Genomic DNA, 6,000 nt, shown 5'->3' on the forward strand with positions numbered 1-6,000 from the left:
AGAATAAATAATGACAGCCTAATCTGATTCTCATTTTTTAAAATTTTCTTCGACGCATAAATAAAAGTCTGAAGTGGACACTGCATGACTTCTTTGTATGGCCTATTAAATTATACACATCTTTTCCTGCATTTGATTTAAACTTATTTCCTCGAATTAGAAATATATTTCTCATTCAATTAATTCACTGCTCACTTCGTGGCAGAGCAAAAATATATAAAAACTCAAAATATCTTCATTAAGAATTGTAAAATACAGAAAAACATAAAACACCAAATACAGTTAAGTTTAAAAAAAAAAAACATTTTCTACAATTAAAACTAGAGTTTCTGCGCAAAAATAAGCACTTCGAGCAGTGGGCAGAGAGGGCACATTTTTGGTGCACAAAACTGACATTGACATTGAATGTGCAGGGACTAACATAATTCACTATTCTACTGAGTTTCAAATGAAAACACATGGTTGTTCGTTAGTCCTAACTCGCCACTTTTAAATTGATGATAATTCTACAACTATTGCATGACGATAAACTAAAGGCATAAAACCCATATAATTTTCAATCACGTTTACACCAAAAAAGGCGCAATTTACCAACATATACGAATTAAAATCTAAGCTAAACGAGCCAGGTAACAATATGGGAATATATATTCAACAGATTGTATCGAGAAAGGGAGGTGCACAAGTGGATTTTGTAGCATATATAAAATTTCAACATTCTACGGCTATTCGTTCTTGAGTTATGCGAGATACATACTTACGTACGTATGTACGTACAGACGTCAAGAAAATCTCTTCTGAAGCCCTTTTAAATCCATTTTACAATCCTTTTTGGCAAAACAGTTGTTTATTCTATTCGTACGTACAGATGTCACGCAAAATCGTTGTTCAAATGATTTCGAGAGCGATTGAAATGGATATTTTCGTTGAAATATGATACCTGAAACTTTTCACGATTACAATACTTTCTTTACTTCAAGGAAGTAAAAATCAAAACGTATGAATATAAATTCCTCTACTTCTTGATGGCATTTCGATTCTGATGAAGTTAAGAAAGCTAATAAGCCCTGGAGATGAGTTAATAGAATTTATCTTCAATATAGATTGTGCAGGGACTGATCATTCAGGTTCTTCTGAACAGCGAGTAAAAGCTGTTCACCTATAAATATATTCCCAAACAAAGCAATTACTCTTATTGCAAATATTCGTAATTAAGCTTATATATTATTTGAAAGGTACGAATAAATATTAAGAAAATCAGTATCTTCAGATCTTGGAATAAGGGTTATATAATATTATAAGTTTATTGGTTGTATTTAAATATTTTCTGGTGCGTTATTTATGTTGTTTTAATGGAAATAAAAATTATATAAATTCGGACTTTAAATTATTAAAATTTTGAAGTCTTTGCAATATCGTATCGGCTATAAATTCATAATTCAAATGACGACTTCGAGAGGCCGCATAAATTTGCCTTGGAGGACGCCGCCAGTTCGAGACTACTGTATGCGATTCACAGTTTTTAAATTGAGACTGATGGACGTCTTTTGCGTGTTTTGTTAACCATTTCACTTTTCCTAAGTAATGTAGCTTTATGTCTTTAAATTAAAATTTAGTTTCTCAAAGAAGAAACCTTTCACAAGGCTAACAACAAAATGAATCGTATTCATTAAGCTTTTAAAAGTTCCGATTTAGAATACAAGATGGACTTCAGCAATGCAAGAGGAGAAAAAAAAAAAGACTTTTCGTAGAGTCGTGCTATAAATAATGTATGCATCTGCCTGCTTGCTGATTGGATGAATTATTTAGTCCTTGTTTCCAAACAAATCAGTCATTAGCGGAAAAGATTACTTTAATGAGTTTTCCGCAAATAAAACCGTATTTCTAACGTTAAATTTTGAATAGCAGAATGCTATCACATGTGCTGAGAATTTGCTAAAAGAAATCACTCGGAGAGTGTTTTATGTTTTAGCACTTTGATTGAATTAGTAGTATAAGCTTAAAAATAAGAGTCGGTGTAAATTTGCAGGTAAAGGGCTGAATTAAAATTAATAAGACCCTAATTAATAAAATATGTTGCCGAAAATTGTGATTGATGAATGTTTTAGTAAGGAAGAAATTTTCAAAGAGAAATTAATAATTATCTTTGAATATACTGTTTATTTTAAAGTAAACACATTTATTATATTCCTCAGAATTACGCTACTGTGTACGATGCAGTGTTTCATTGAAAAGCTTTCAATAACACTATAGAGTCATCAGGTATTTTTGGAAGCAGGCAAGATGAAAAATTAGCAACGTTTTCGCCTGGAATCGAACCGCCGACCTCTCAATTACGCACTGAGCGTGCAGTCCACACCAAGAAGGCGGGAGAAATGAGAAATACCTTTTATACTCCCCCTTTTAAAGGGCGACTGGGAGTTTTAGGGGACCCAATAGCCAAACCCTTGGTGTTTAGATTCATCATCGACCACCCTTTTAGTTCGGGCGCCAATGTAGAGACATTAGGTATTTTTTGAAAGCAGGAAAGAAGAATAATACGCAACGCCTTTGCCGGGAATCGAACCCGGACTTCTCAATTACGCGTTGAGCGTGCAGACTACTACACCACGAAGGCTCGCTAAGAAGGCGGGAGAAATAGCTTATAACACTTCCAAATGATGTGAGAAAATATTAATAAATTATAGTACTACTTATAATATGACGGTAACAACAGCAATTCTCTATTAACTGAATTATGTTTTATAACAACAGAATTATGCTTTATACACACACACAAACATATATATATATATATATGTACATAATTCAGCTGTTAATATTTTAATAAACGATTAACCACGTATGTAGTTAGGAAAAAGTTTCAAGCAATACATTACCAACAAAAAAGCCCATATAATGCTCCCAACTAAAATTTAATTATTTAATTAAAATTTTTTCCATGATATTTCAGTAAGACGTAACGATTTTAGTTGCAACAGTATACATCAGTTTTTTACTTTCATGATTTTCTCATTATTGACACATAAAGCTCAGGAATGGAGCTAATCGTTGCTCTTTTTATTTCGATTCCATTGCAATAAGCACAATTATTCGACAGTTCTCCGTACTTCTGTAAGTAGATACTTCCCTTCATTTATAATTGAAGATCTCTGCCAAGGTTTAAGCTACAGCGTTTGTTTTTGCATGACGTCACTGACTCATGTAAATAGCAACTTCTTCCCGCCTCCATTTATGTCTTCGTTTCCCTCAATTCTGTAAGTGACGTCAGCGGTGTTAAGAGCCTAACTTTCTTTGTCTATTGTCAGTTGGGCGTCAAAACAAAAACTATACAAATTGCAAATGATTAGACTGCAGCCGAGTAACTAAAGATGTCTGGTTGGTTTAGCTAACTAAGGTAAAGCATGTGAAGATGTCTTCCAAGAAAACGATGTCTTCGTAGAGGACCCACGTAGGAAAACTGGCTGGTAGTTCTAACATGTTAAAAGCCATAAAAATTACTCTGCAATCAGAACAATCATCGGGATTCGAACTCTGGTATGTTATTAGCTGTCAGTGGTAGTATGTACTCGGCCATTGGTGACCTCCAAAGCTAGTTTAAAATTTATTCTAATATCCATTTAAATATTCTTCTAAAAGAATTGCCTCTAGTTGTGTTACAAGTTTTATATTAGTAACATAGTAATGTTCTTCGCATTTTAAAGAGCAGTACTCTCCTGTAACTACACGTCGATTTGTACACTATTAACCTAATATTAATAATATGTAACCTCATCCTACGCATGTGTAATGGATATCGCTAATCCACTAACCCAGTTCTGAACTCCGCTATAAACTGAAAATACCACTCGCACTTCCGACTAAAACTGTGAAGGCGGAATAATGTGTATCAGTAACTTTAACAGAAATAAAAAAAAAGGCAAAGCAATTTGAATATCGTCAGTTTCTTCCTGTCTAATATAAGTATTAAATTAATGTAGATAATATATAGGCTATTATTTCGAAATATACTTTCCCTTTTCTCTGAATTTTTTTTTTAAATATTGGTCTACACAAATCCTTAGAAATTTAGAATATTATCTGGAGATTTTTTTTCTGTGGTATTTATGATATACACGTCAATACAGCGTGGTTCAAAATTATTGAATCCATTTTACATTTGTATTGCGTGCCCCAAATAGGCCTCATATGAAAGTTATTTAATGTTTAAAATTTAGTTGTGTAAATCTGTTTTGAATTGTCTTTCCAAGGAAACAATAAACATGTAAAACATGTAGCACCTTATTTTGTTCTTTTTTTTCATACATGAAATGCACTGCACAACCCTTTATAAAAGTGACTGAATCTCTTAGAATACCTACCTGTTAAACATTTTTAACCTTTTAATGTGAAAAAATTCCGGAATAGTTTTCAATAGCTTTTATAGATTTTAATCTTTTAATATTATACATATGTTTACATATGTTCATAAATCCTGCATCCAGTTTTCAGGCATTAACCTTTTAATTTGTAGATTCATTAGATTATAGCGATGCAGGAGTTTCAAAAATGCGCATTGCCTTTGCCGGGATTCGTACTCCAGACATTCCCAAAACGCGTCGAGAATACCTTCAATTACACCACGAAGGCATTCGGAAAGGAGGGAGAAAATGCTTTACATGCATTACCTTTTAACCCTTTGACTACTAACGGGGCATGTGTGACCCACTAAAAGTTTAAAAATTACTGCTGAGCTAAAACGTACTTAGAAACTCACTGTAACGTATCCCAGTCGTACAATCAAACCAGTTAAAATAAAAAAAAAAATATATGTGTTTTATCAGAAATCTTGTACTTTAGTAAGAGTTTACATATGTTCATATCTTCCTAATTTCAATAAATGATTCAAATTATAATCCTTAATACTTGTCTATTTATGAACATTAATAATTTTTTATTGTTTTGATGTATGTTCGATTACAGGTTGCTTTAAAATTCAATTACATTTTGATTTTGTGCTTTATATTTTTCCTATACTACTAACAAAGAGAAAATAATAAACATGCTCCTAATGCTCTGAGCCTTTCTCTCAAATTAAATTTATTCAGCTAAATTATGAAAATTTGTTATTTTAATCTAATATATGCTACTTCGGATATCCATTCATTTCTACATCCATGTTCTAATCCTCGGAACTGTTTCATGCATACGAATGCCAGTTTCTGTATCATCATTTGATCAGTGATGTATGTTAAGTAAATCACAGTACTACCGATAATGAATATACCCTTAGATATCACTTGGATCTCAACGTTTCTCTAATTAAATCAATGAACTCTTCCGATGGTATTTCATTTGAGATGAAAATGCTGCTTGTTCAGTTTCAACATTTAAATTACCTATCTGCAATATCCAATTTATCTAAGAATATTAAAGTAATTTTAATATTTTCCAAAGCCTTTTCGGTATAATCGTATTTAAATAATCTGGTCATGGAATAGTGTGAATAAAAATTAATATTATGATTCTAAATTTATAAAAAACCTAAAAAGTATGTTTAAAAACTGAAAATTAAACATAATGTTTCCGAATAAAAACGAAAAATAAACATTATGTTCACAAATTTTATGCTTAGAAAAATAAAAAATAAAAACTAAACATTATGTTTACAAAACTGATAAACTAAACATTAGGTTATAAGGTATTTCTCCCACCTTCTTGGCATGCCTTCGTGGTGTAATGGTCAAGCACACTGGGCGCGTATTCCAAAGGTCCGCGGTTCTATTTTCGGCAAAGGCGGTTGCTCTTTTTTCATCTTTCCTGCTTCCAAAAATACCTAATGTCTTTACAGTGGCGCCCAAACTAAAAGAGTGTTGGATAATGATTCTCCACACACAGGATTTGGCGATCGGCCCCCCTAAACCCCAAGTCGTCCTTTAAAAGGGGGAATATATAAGGTATTTCTCCCACGTTCTTGGCATTCCTTCGTGATGTAAGGGTCAAGCACCCTGGGCGCCTATT

The sequence above is a fragment of the Stegodyphus dumicola genome, chromosome 10, assembly GCF_044657685.1.
Source record: "Stegodyphus dumicola isolate Sdum_Otavi_A_Nest chromosome 10, ASM4465768v1".
Classification (NCBI taxonomy): Eukaryota; Metazoa; Arthropoda; class Arachnida; order Araneae; family Eresidae; genus Stegodyphus; species Stegodyphus dumicola.